The sequence below is a fragment of the Rhopalosiphum maidis genome, chromosome 1 (genome assembly GCF_003676215.2).
Source record: "Rhopalosiphum maidis isolate BTI-1 chromosome 1, ASM367621v3, whole genome shotgun sequence".
Lineage (NCBI taxonomy): Eukaryota > Metazoa > Arthropoda > Insecta > Hemiptera > Aphididae > Rhopalosiphum > Rhopalosiphum maidis.
The window spans coordinates 93,945,036-93,959,410 of NC_040877.1; the positions used below are offsets into that span (position 1 = coordinate 93,945,036).

The 14,375-nt window shown below is 25.1% G+C and overlaps 1 non-coding gene and 2 pseudogenes across 1 annotated transcript; 1 reads left to right on the forward strand and 2 right to left on the reverse strand.

Moving 5' to 3' along the window:
• The first annotated feature begins 4,543 nt into the window (after positions 1–4,543).
• On the forward strand, positions 4,544–9,902 carry LOC113549429 (annotated as a pseudogene).
• On the reverse strand, positions 6,501–6,584 carry Trnal-uaa. The gene has a single exon. It is a non-coding gene; the product is annotated as a tRNA-Leu (tRNA).
• Positions 9,903–10,514: 612 nt separating the features above from the next.
• On the reverse strand, positions 10,515–14,081 carry LOC113549444 (annotated as a pseudogene).
• Positions 14,082–14,375: the final 294 nt, after the last annotated feature.

The following is a 14,375-nucleotide window of genomic DNA, read 5'->3' on the forward strand; positions in this document are numbered from 1 at the left end:
AGAATTTATTACCGATCTCTAACTACTATAAATAATGCTTCATATAAAACTAATAATAAAATTAGGTTAGGTATAAGTAGGGTTTTAAAATGTCATGAAATTTATTTTCTTGAAATATTTCATTGCAATGAAAAAAAAAAATAAAATATAAATTATCTTAAAGTTTATAATCACGTCAACTTGCAAGTGAAAATTTTCAAAAGTTGCTTTATTGTGTGAAACAAAGAAAATATGTATAATAAATAATAATGATAATAATCAATAAGAATCCAATTAATAATACAAGTGATAAATATTAAAAATGTATAGTGCATATTTTTGCATATTTACTGTCAATATTTTCTGTATATAATCAATATATTATTTCTAATCAACTATAACCGAACACATTTAAAAAAAGAAAAAATATTTTTCAATATTTCAAGTGAAATTTAGAACCCTAGATATAGATAATTGAAATAGTTCTTACATAGGCATTTTGTTTCGTGTTTTTTTTGATATAATAGTATAAAATAGAAGACATTTTATTTGTTAAATATGTATTATGTACTATTATAGAGTCAATCGATTTTTTTTAATTTGGTATGTTTTATAGGAAGGCATAATAACGTAAATATGACACCTGCAAATAATGAACAAGTGTCAGTCATCTCTAGTACTATGTAAGTATACTTTAATGTTAAGTATTGTATTTTATATTATGAACTGCATGTAATAATTTTTAATTTTTATAGTTCGAGGAATGAAATTATTGATCTAACAGAAGATCATGATATTGACCTCACACAAGATCATTCTAATAATTTAAAGCGTAGAAAGCCTAATGGACCAACCAAGTAAGTCTTATACTTTTTTTAAAAAAAATTATACAGTTTACACAATTAGCTAAATAACTAAATAATGATAAATGCTTACAAAATATTATATTTAAAAAGCTGTATATTACAAATATAATATTTATTATTTTTTATAGTTCCAATGTTAATACTACTGAAAGTTTATTACCAAGTAGTTCTTGCCACCCTAATGCTCAACATGGTTTTCGCCAGTCAAAAAGGTTTATTTTTAACTCAATATGAAAGTGTATAATTTTATAATGAAATTAATATGATTTTTATTTATTTTTGTGTGATTTACTTTAGATTAAGACTTAGTAGTGCTCCTGAATGTACATCAACACCAGCAATATCTATTATAAAGATTTGGAATGGTGATTATTTGCGACGGTTAATATATTGATAGTTTAAAATATTTTTTTTATAACTATTCTTTAGCATTCTACAAAAAATAATTACATTTTATCAAATTGACAATAGAAACAGATTGAAGAAGATTTATACCAAGATGCCATAGCTCGAGTACATTGTGTTATAAATGTTAAAGTCTATTGGCAACAAAATCACACGTATACTTTTTCTCTTAGACAGGTAAGACATTTTTTTGTTAGCTGTTATTAATATTTATATATTTAATTATATTATAATATATCATAAGTTTCAGTCAATCTCAAGTGTTTACGAACATTTTGAAAAATTAGAAGGTATAGATCCTTTATATGTTCGTTTGTTTCTACACAAAAAGATTCTTTCACCAAAAGTTACAACAGATTCAATGAATTATAATGAAACAGATGTCATTGTTAATATTATAATTTAAAATTGTATGTATATTTATCTGTCACTGTTAATGTTACCATTTAGAAAATTTAACAATAGCTAAATATTTAGAGGATGCCAGTCTGTCTTACAAAAGTACAATATAGCAATTATTATGTTCACAATAATTCATTTTACACTGTTATATTTTAAATAAGTGTGAATTGACACTTATTGTACAATTTAAAAGCAATATATTAGCATTTTGAAGCTTAAATAGACATTTTGAATATGAAGTGAATAATGATAATTTTATAATTATAGTATGTTGTACGTTTGTAAGACGAATACATCACACATATAAACAAAGTAGTAGGTATAAAATTAACCCATGTGTTTTGGATAATGTCATAAAAACTATGAAAGTGTTCATTTATATAAATTTTTTTTAACCAAATTACAATTTTAAGTTCAAATAGACCTCGGGCAGAAATATAACTATAAAATAATTCTAAAATCAAATTAGTGATTAATAAACTTAGTTATTTAAATTAAGGGAATTCAATATTTAATATTGATTATGAAAGAAGCAATATCAAAGAGACGTAGCTAATCTACTGTAGACAAATTTTCCAACTTTCCAAACAGCAAAGTATTTAGATATAGTAGTTTAGGGTGTTATCTTTAGAAAATTTTGCTGATTTATTAATAGTATATTTGTAAGTACCTAAGTGTAATCCTAAATCAGGTTAAGCTAGGTTGTTAATTTTTATAAGAATATGATCTAGAGTTGTGATGGTTTTTTTTCCTCAATTTATGACTGGACATTCAAGACAATTTGAAAAATTTAAAATCTTTTTCTAAAAATAATAATAATGAAGACTTAATTATCCAATTAAAATGTAAGATACCATTAAACACTACATTATATAGTGGCAATACAGAATGCAAACTTTTATATTTAATTATTATTATTATTATAATTATTTTGATAATAGCTTTAAACTATTTTTTCCATTAATTGAGTCAACATGAATATTTTTATTATACATAGTTAGCATTAAATTAAATTAATTTATGCCCAAATAATCTACAAAAGATTGTTTAGTTTATACCACGGATATATATTATTATCGCTATATTTTCTAAGATTATTAACGTAAAGATTAGATTTAAAAATTTAAACAACAATAGGTTACATTTTTAGTTTTATTATCATTTTATAATAAACTGTAATAATTGTCTTATTTAATTTTTAGAAGGCCATAAAAGATTTTGTGAAAACCCTAATTGTTCACCCTATGTTCCACGAGCTAAAGAAAAATTGATGAAATATCGAATAAAACAAGCGGCCGGCAGACCAATAAATATAGAAATGGGGACAACTGACAAAATGTCAATTATGTATATTAAACTAAAAGAAATTTTAAGTATTGAATTAGACTCGTTTGCATTGGAGCTAGATGGTGATAAAATTAAGTACATGGATACAATGGAGAGCTTAGATCTTGAAGGAGATGAATGTATTTTTCTCTATCGGAAAAAATCAACATAAGAATTACATTCATTACAAAATTATAATGTTATACTTAATATCCTATATTTTACTTTACAACTTATATCTTTATGTATACAAATTAATTGAGACCAATTGGATAAATTTTAATTACTATATATTTTTTTTTTGCATTTCTAACTTAAAAACATGACAATACTTTTAAACATTATTGTACATAGTACATTTAAATTTTAAACATTTTTTGTTACCAATTGTATCCATAATACAAAGAATTGATGTTCCTAAACAAAGGTTGTTATATGTATATTCTCCTATTTTTTGTGTCTGATAATTTACATATGAACATCAAAATATGTACATTTATGAGAAAATATTTATTAGTATGTGCAATGTATTTAATGCGTACCATAGCACCTTATTAAAAACAAAAATGTGTTGTTTATTTATAGGTATACAAACAAATTAGTTAAATATCGCCATATTTAATTATACATTTATTTTATAATATATGATAATAGTTAAAAGATACAATATCTGTATTTACCAAAAGTACATCAAAAAAATACATGAGGTAATTATTGGCCCTTTTTATCTAAACAATGATTATCATAAATTCATTCTACAATATGCTTTTTACCCTAAAAATAGTCTTATTTAAATTCCAAAATACTATAAGTGTTCCACACAAATTTTTTGAAAAAAAAAATAAATACTGAGCCTTAACCAGTCTATAAATATCTAACTAGTTTTGTATGAAGATAAAATCTTGAAGTATATAGAATATAGATGAAGATAAATAATTGAAAACTTTTTATCTAGATATCTACTGAAAAATTATTTATTTTTTTTTGTAAACTATTCTATTATACTAGTGTTGAATTGTAGGTACCTATTGAACATGGAAAAGAAAATATCTAGATTTAAAAGCGGTTGTTGCATAGTTAATAAACTTTATTTTTTTTAAAAATTTAGTATTTGATAATTTTGATTAAACCATTTTTTATGGTTTATTTACAATAATCAAAAAAGTTAATTCAGAGTGCATGGTAAGTAGTATATCCTGTTAAAATTAAGCAAACACAATAAGTACACTGGTAACTGATAGTATAGTTAAATTCTATTAAGCTTATTTACATATCAACAAGTAAGATTTTTTCAAATCAACATGTGCAATACAATGAATACAATATCTAGTGAAATAATAATAATGTATATGTATTAATTGAATATTTTCCAATGATAAAATTTATTCTACACAATATATTTTATGAGTTGTAACTTGGATTCCAATCAATTAAATTTGCTAAAATTAAACATTTTAATATTCTTTGTTGATTTTTATTATTTAATAATAATTTTAAAGTTTGGTTTATTCAACATAGCATTTATATAGGAAAATTCTTATAATTCAATCTTATATTTTCCGAAAATGAAGAAAGCAATGTTGGTGTCTGTAAGAGCCCCTTATCAATTTTAATTTTATATTTTTTAAAATAACTTATATTATCTCTAAGAAAAATTGAACGTTTTGCAAAGTTAAGTAGACCATATATTTGTAGTGCCTTATACTAAAAAAATATTAATATTTTATCTGATATTAAAAAATATATATACATATACATAAATGAATAACTATGATTAAACGTTCAATGAGGTTGCAGTTGTCAGCATACATTGTTATTTATTTTATTATCTTGACGACAGAAATCCGTGCATGAATATAGTTAGGTCTTAGGTAGGTACACGGTACACCACAAAAATATATTAAATATACGTTCTATATACAACTTAATTATTGTTATAGAAATTGTAATAATATGTTCATTGGCGCCTATACAGAATATTAACAAAAACGTCGTCTCTGCGACGCCACTGCAGACTTCGCCAAAATATGTCCCATAATACATCGGTCAAATGACACCCTGCTAAAGTGGTAGATTTTCGAACACACGAAGTAATAATGCGACAAATTGTCCATAATATGTATAAATGTGTATATATAATACCATTAATACCTATATCCGGCAGTTCGCTTGACTTTTTTTCTTAAATTTATATATTATTTACACGCGTAGAAAAAATACACTGTTTTATTTTACAGAATCAATACAGATAATATTATATCCTGGACGTGTATTAAACACGCTATCGGTTTTTAGTTTAATTTAAAATCATATAAACTGTTAATCACGGAATAGAAACATAAAAACGTATAGGCGCGGATATAAGCGAGGCCATGGGAGCGATACCCCCCCCCAAATCACGAAATAAAAATCAATTTACTTAATTAATATGTCAAACGATCAAAACAATTAAATTTTTTTATACTTTAGGATCTTAAATTTAGTTTTTATTCACATTAAATAATAATAAATACATTGTTTAGCGGATAGTTTTATATATAATTCTGTAATTTCCAATTGTGCCGACTGACGACTGACGCTACGGATGCCGAACGAAGTATCAGATTTTTTTCATAAGTATGTGCTTAAGAAGATGGTGTGATTTAAAATTAAATATATCTTGTTGTTGAATACATATTATAAATTATAATTTAGTAAAATTATTGAGTTCTCGACTCACGTTGTATTGCCGCGCAAACCAATTTTTTTCATTATTATTTACATACGAAAAGTATGTCTTAGAAACTTGAAATTTTCATCAGTAGTTGAAAAAATAAATTATAATTTAAATACTTATAGGTGATAATATTAATATATATCCTAGACCAACAAATCATCTTCGATCAGAATCGTTTTTCGTATACAATGATACCTGTCGTTGCATTCAAATTTAACACATCCATTATAGTGACCTACTTTCCATCTCTACTATACAGCAGATCGATACCCACACTTGCCCACCCTTTTTTCTTATAATTTTTTTAAAGGAATATACGGGGTGATTCTTTTATCATAAAACATTCATTATTTCAAAAAGTATTAATGTTTTTGAAAATATTTTTTTACATAGTTTCAAGTTGTTAAAAAAATAACGTTTTTATTAAAAATTTATATTTTTAAATATTTTTTATTCTTATAATTGTTTAAGTTTTTACTTTTTTGAATGAAAACATAGTTTTAATTTTATATTACAAAGCAGAATAATTTTCTGAGTATTTTTATATATCAAAGTACTCAGTAAATTATTCTGTTTTAGAATACGAAAATAAAAACCTATGTTGTTATTCAAAAAAATAAAAAATGTTTAAAAATATAATTTTTTAATAAACACTATTTTTTAACAACTTGAAACTACATAAAAAATATTTTCAAAGACATGAATACTTTTTGGAATAATGAGTGTTTTATGATAAAATAATCACCCTGGATTATTTTCAATAAATTTTTAATCTTATTAAAACAAGTTTGATAAACAAAAAAATTTGTCAGGTGTGGGGTTCGAACCCACGCTCCCTTTCGGGAACCAGAGCTTAAATCTGGCGCCTTAGACCGCTCGGCCAACCTGACTATGTGTAGACCTTATAAATTGTTAATATTTAACCTTAAGAGAATGCTTTACCTGTATGTGTTGTCTCTATTTTATATACGCGTAACATGGTTGAAAACTGTTTTACGCGGGACAACTTTACTCCCTCGATTTTTTAATCAAAACAACCAAAATTATGAATCCCATTGAGAAGAACATTACCTGTGATGTAGCGTTTTAATTTTTTTGATAACATGAATGCATTAAGTCGAACTTAGTTTACAAAATGTATTGCACAAGTATAGGAAAAAAATCGAATTATTTTAAATAGTTTTCATTTTTAGAAACATCCTATTAGAATAAATGATTGGAAATATTTGATTTAGCATTACACATTCTTCTATTTCAATGACTTTTATTCTTATCTTACTTTTTACTACCTATTTAAATTTTCCATATAAATAACAGTATAAATATTTTTTTTTCCACTCGATTAAATAAAATCCACATTGTTACTCTCATTAGTATTATCTATTTTAATAAATAACTTCAGACTGATTCTCTCTTGTAAAATTTGATCTGTTCACTATTGAGGTTCATTATACAAAGTGCCTGTGAATATAAACTGTCTTAATTTAACTTAAGTATCTTTATTATTACTTTTTTGTTATTAATTTTACTCATATAAATAATCAAATATTTTATGCAGTTACCATTTTATTTATCAACTTAATGCAATTTTTATTTTTAACATTAACATTCTAAGACAAGTGATTTATTAACTGTGAATTTATTATCGAATAAAGAAAATACATGTATAAATGTACAATCTTGTAGAATTGTATTTCTAAATTTTTTTATTCTAGTGCTAGTATATACAATATTAGTTAAATTATTAGTTTTGAATTTAAATTCTAAATTCTGTTTTTATTAATGTTAAGATTACCTTGTACTATATTTTAAGCTATTTTTTGTTAATAACTAACGTCAAACTGTACATGTCTATGTAAAAATGGGTCTCGTTCGTAAAATAAATACAATAAAATATTATTATTCATATATTAACTTAAATCAACTGCACAAATTCTTTAAGCAAAACAAGCACTCATAAATTTATCCGTAATTTCTATGACTAATCTACGATAAATTATAATAACTAATTAGTGGTTTATTTCTTAATTTTTTACTTTTCAACAGGTACTTACAGCATTATAATATACATTTAGTATCCCATACCTACCAATTTAGCAGTTGTGTTTGGCATTACAATTTGATTTATTCGATTATTATTCCATACTATAGTCTATAGAATAATCTAAAATTATGAGCCATTATTTTTATTTCGCAGCTGCTTACGTATTTTAAATTTATGACTCCCAATGAATCCATGATATTATAAGAACTGTTAAGTATTGAAGTATTTGTATTTTATTCTCATAATTTATTACGTATTAATGTATTATCATTCATTATAAATACTATAGATTGCTCACTATTAGTGTTTTCGGTGGCGAGCGATTTGAACAGAGTCGTTACGCAGCGCTGCGGGCGTTTGGTTAATTGTGCGCACGCTAACGTTGTGATCGCTAATAGTCAAGCCTGTTCTCCTAAATGACTTACACAACTGTCGTCTGTCGTACACAGTATACATTGGTCGATTAAGAGCGCAGTATAAATGAATTACGGGGATTCGAATGATTCGACACCGACTGTTTCTGTTTTTGTCTAATATACGAGGAACATAGAAATTTAGACTGTTTTTTTTGCCAAATGTATTAATTGATTAAGTTAATTGATAATACATTTTAAAACAGATTTAAATTTGTTTACTAATATTACTATAGTATGTATAATCATTGGTATTAAATTATCATACCAAAAACACTTCGTTATAAGTCAGTCAAAAAAAGCTAATTTAAAAAAATTATATTTAGTAATGATTAAATCTTAAAAAAATGTTATATAATATGGAAAAGTTAAATGTCGTTTTGAAGTATTACAAACACTCAACACCATATGTCTAAATTTGGTTTTTTAGAAGGGGAGACTAAAATTTATTACAAACATAAAGTAAACCCAGGGAGGACTTCCCCCCCCCGCACCCCTAATTATAAATTTTAAAATTGTATTTTAGCATTTAGTATGCGGATAATTGGTCCCCGCGAAAAAAAGTCGTATGCGGACAATTGGTCCCCCGTCATAATTTTATACTCGGACAATTAATCCCCGGCTTAAAAGTTAAATACAAAATATTTTTTTATCATTAAACGTTCTTTAAAATGTTTTTTCAATAATACAATACTTTTAGACTAACCTTGCATTCAATTTTTAAGCTTTGAAGCAATATAAAATGTAAACAAATTATGTATTTTTAATAACAAAATCTGAAGCATTCAATAATAAATTTGAAAATATTGTTAGAATTAAACTTCTAAGTATTTATAATTTTATTGAATTGATACAAATAATTAACTTATTAAATAACTTTTCAAAAGATGATCTTTTGAATTATTTGTGTAGGCTTTCGAGATTTTCATAAATTGTAATTAATGTAATACTTAAATTATTTAATACAAAATTTTTTGTTTAACAAAACCTTACAAATTTTAATTTAATCATTAATAACATTTTCTTTATATTAATTTAATATTATATATTTATGTTCATCTGCAAATTTCATCTGATCGGAATAATTTTTCCAATTAGCGATAATTATAGACGCTATATACATCGAACGTCGTGTATACCATTTCTAGAAATCTATTTTGTTAAGGTCTTACACACTAGGCGAATAGTTCGCACGCGGACGCGATTTAAAATTGCCTCGAATTTTATTCGATAGAACACAAAGCTTACATACTATGCAATTTTACGCGGTTAAAATTCGCGCCAAATCATCATTACCTCATAGTTAGTCATTCTGTATAGTCTTACTACCGTTCGTGCATTAAAGTTTTTTATTTATAAATATGATTTATCATTAAAAAATGGTTTTTTTGAGTCGTGTTCAGACTGTGTGCCTTGCTTATATATTATTATATATAACAGAAAAAACGAACAAATAGACGTTATTGAGTCCATCCCCTTAACTTGAAAAGGCCACGTGAAAGCCAATTTCAAGTAACATTTATGATGTTAAGATCTCATTCAGATGAGTTCAAAAACTACCGTATGTCAATTTCATCATTTGATGAACTGGTAAGTAAAATTATTATTATTATCACATGAATATGTATTAAAATGAAAATTATTATTTTAAATCTTAGTTATCACGTGTTAAGCATGGATTGCAAAAAGAAAATACAATTCTACGCAATTCAATACCACCCGAGGAAAGATTGTCAGTGACATTAAGGTAAAATAATTAAACTTGCATAAATATTTTAAGCAGTACGTATACATAATTTTTTCTTAGGGGGGATCTGTAAAAGAAATTTTAATGTACAAAAAAATAATATTGTAAGATAAATTTTTATTCTGTCCTAAAAGGCCATGTAGGATTAATCCATAGATCTCCCATTGAATTGTTATGTACACAAAAGAAAAACTATAAATTAATTATTAAACAAAGCCACATTTGATTATATAATTATATTTATTAATTAATTTTAATTATGAAATAAAAATAAAATTACATAGCAGTCTAGCTCTTAAATACATTCTTTAAATATTCAAATCATACTTATACCTATTAAATAACTATTATTGAACAAAATACAAATAGGTGCTCACCCATGTAAAATAGTTTTAAATAAAAAACAAAATTTCTAAAATAAAAGTAAGGATTTATGTTTAGCAGCCTTAGCTTAAATAATAATATTTAAAAAAATGTAGAAAACATTTAGAAAAAATAATTATGAAATAAATATAAAATGTACTGGTGTTTTAGAATACAAGTGTAGATAAATTGTCTAAAATATAATAAGTAAAATAATATATAAATATTAAAAAAAAAATAGGTTCTAATAAATTTAAATATTAGTATAATTAAAACCGTTTGAATACCATGATGACTGATATGTAGATTGCATTGCAGGATTAGTAATAGGATATATTGCAGGTTCCGATAATGACCGCGAATACGAGTTGGTTTGGTATAACTGGCGATGTATTGCTGTATTATCTTGAGGAAGGTTTTTTACTCTTTGTATAGTGTTTATTAGCTCAATGTGGAGTATTGGCTTTTTGTCTCCACCGACAGATTTCATTTGGGGCAAGAGCGACAATAAAAATAATTTATCTGTGTCAGATTCTTCTTCATTTTGGCTGTTTAAAGATTTCAACAATTCTTCTTCAAAATTAATATAATTTTTTTTTTTACGTTTTTTTATGGTTTTTAAATTTGTAAGTGCTTCATCGGAAGAAGCACGCATAGAATTTTAATATGCATCAACGAAATCCCCTTCCACCGTTTCATCATGTTCCTTATTATTGCCTTGTTCGTCCTTTGTTTCTTCCTCATCATCACTGTAATTTCCCTTTGTTCTAAAATGCATAATTTATTATAAATTAGTATATCCCAATATATATTCAAGGATAATTTAAGTACTTAATAGTACTAATATTTACCTTCTATTTTCCATAGTTGGTCGCAAAAACTCTAAAATTTCTGAGTATACGTATTTTTTTTTTTTATTAACTGCTTCGCCTGATTTTGTCACACATTTTTTTTTTATACGTATCCCTCAAATTTTTCCATTTCTTCTGCAGTTCAATAACTTTAAAAGTTTTAAATACATGGATAAAATTAAAAATATATCTAAAACAAATGTTTTATTATAATAGGTACGCCAACAATTAAAATACAATATCAAAAAAGGTTATTTATTATTTAAAATATCTAAAAAGTTTATGAATTATATAACTTATCTTATGTAATAATATTAAAAATATGATCAACATTTTATTTTAATGCACAGAAATATTTTAAACGATTCCGCGTAAAAATGATATTTTAGTTCTATTGTCATACTTTTGAACAATTTTTACGTTAGATTAATATATTTTGATGATGATCTATTAAAATATTATTTATTTTCTTTAAATTTTTATTTACATCTTATTGTCCCCACGTCCAAACGGCCAACGTCCGTGGGTCCCTATTCGAATAAAATTATAATAAATTATGTAATTTCTTAATGTGTAATAAATAATAATAAAATAAAATAATAATTCATAAATAATAAATTATTTATTACTTTAATAATAAATGTATAATGTATAATATGGTGTTTAAAACAAAAAAAAAAAACACGTACAACTAAAAAAAATTAATTTAATACATTTTTTTAAATTTATACCTATAGCTTTAATTTTACCAATTTCGGGATGAGAATACAAGTTACAAAATACTCGAGTTAAACAATTTTAAGTCATACGAATTTATAATTCATATTATAGTTTAATTTAACGTCCCGCAAACACAATTGAAAAATATTTACAGGATAATGAGTGATTAAGTCTATACCCTGTTTCCGCGGACAAGCGGCTTATGATGACGAATGTTATAAATTACAATAATTTTATGGTTTTTTTTTTATTTATACTATAAAATATTTAAATAATAAATAGTTTTATGTATATGTATAGTATTTATAATTTTCCTTTTTTTAAATTTAGATACTTGGCTACTGGAACAAATTTTTCGTCATTGCATTTCGACTTTTTGATGCGTGTGTCGACTATAGCCAAAGTCATTCATGAAACGTGTGCAGTGTTATGGGACGAGTTACAATCCACTGAAATGACACCATCTTCAGAAGAAAATTGGTTGGAGTGGTCCATGGTAAACATATCAGATTGCAATGTCCAAAAAACAGAGGTACTCAGTACTACAATTATAAACATTTTTTTTTCTTTGGTTATACTCGGGGTTTGGGATTCCAATTATTGTTTTACTGTAATTGATGTGGGTTCTTTTGGGAAAGAGATAAAATGCAATATTCTTAAACAAAGCCCTTTTTGAAAAAAATATATTCCGACAAAATAAACTACCCTAAAGATAGATGTCTACCTGGAGATGAAGATGGTGTCTTTCAGCCATTTGTACTCGTTGCAGATGAAGCGTTTGCGTTAAGTAAGCGTTTATTAAGACCTTTTCTTGGTAGAAGTTTGAACGACAATAGAAGAATATTTAATTATCGCCTTTCTAGAGCTAAGCAAAACATAGAGTGTTCTTTTGGAATTTTGTCCAACAAATGGAGAGTTTTCCATTCTACTTTATTAGTAACACCAGATGTTGCTGTGTCTATAACTAAGGCAGCATGCGTATTGTATAATTTTGTACGTCGTAGGGATGGTTCTAATATTGAGGATACGATTAATTGTGAAATGGATGATATATCGAACAAAATTGATGTTGGAAATGCATCTTCAAATGCTAAAGATATATGACAGAATTTCGTAAAATACTTTAATGACCCAAAATACGTTTTAAGCTGGCAAAATAAAGTTCTAGTTTGAATACACATTTATTTTACTTATATAACCTATACTTATTTTTTTAACCTTTAATATTATACGGAGTTGTATTGTATTCATAATTTTCAACTTCAGTGTTTTTTTTTTTATTATTATTAACTATTATTTTTTCTACAAATATATTATTCTAATTTCATTAACTTTATGTTTACTATGTTCTAAACAGTATAAATTCCTTATATAATATAGAGTTGGAGAGCGGTAATAATGGTAGATAACTTAAATTATTAATGTTGTACTGTTATTTTATAATTTTTATATTTTTATTTTATAATTATACCTAATTAGATTCATTATAATATGTACTTATATTATGTGTATTTTTATTATAATTTTAATAAATATTATTACAATTTTTTCAATATATACATCAATAATACAACACAAATATTTATTGTTGTTTTTTAATTGTTCATGCAACATAATTTTAAAACTATTAAAACTATTAAGCCGCGCGTCTTGCGAAGATTACTTTTTTTTTCATATTTTGTCAAGAGCGATTTCCTCGGTTTTTTAATTTATATAGTACCCACTATAATATTAGAATAGTATTCAAGTATAAAACAAGTAGGTACCTACCTATAAATAAACTTTTATTTGAATACTTTACAAATCTGTGATGCTTATAACTTATAAGTAATAATAGAGTAAATATAATGAATAAATCTATGTTAACCTAAATACTTACTTTTTTCTCGGTTGCTTCAAGTTTGTCAAAATCATTTAGAGTAGCCTTTGCAATCTTTAACCAGCTCTTTTGTTTTTCAATTTTGTCGTGGTACTCTTTTGGTTCTAAGTATGATATGTAGATCACACAATATATTAATTTAAATAAAACAATCTAATTATTTAAATAATCATTTTTTAGATTCAAATTGGAGGGTGAATGTTTTTGTAGAAAAAACTATACTACTTCAAACCACAAAAAAATATATACCTAGATAGTAAAATCAAAAAACACCTTTGAGTGTTAAAAAATACTCACCTAAATTCCAGATTGAGTTTTTTTGAGACATCTCAATAATAAAAGATTCTAGATCAAAACTAGCTGAACTCATATTGAAAAACAATTTTAAATTATGAAAATTTATACTTCAGACGATTAGACGTATGATGTATGTGACGTACTTACCACCAGGAATGATCTATCAATAACTGACCACTAAAATGTCAAATATTAATATTTTGATATTTAAAATAAAATATTCGCGGAAACGCGCGCGAACAATCGCCCAGTGTGAATAGACCCAGTCAAAACAACGTATTTAATTCTAGCCGTTTTGGGCGAATGTTCACCAAAAATTAAACATGCGCGATCGATTGCGGATTTTATCCGCTTGCTTTACATAGTG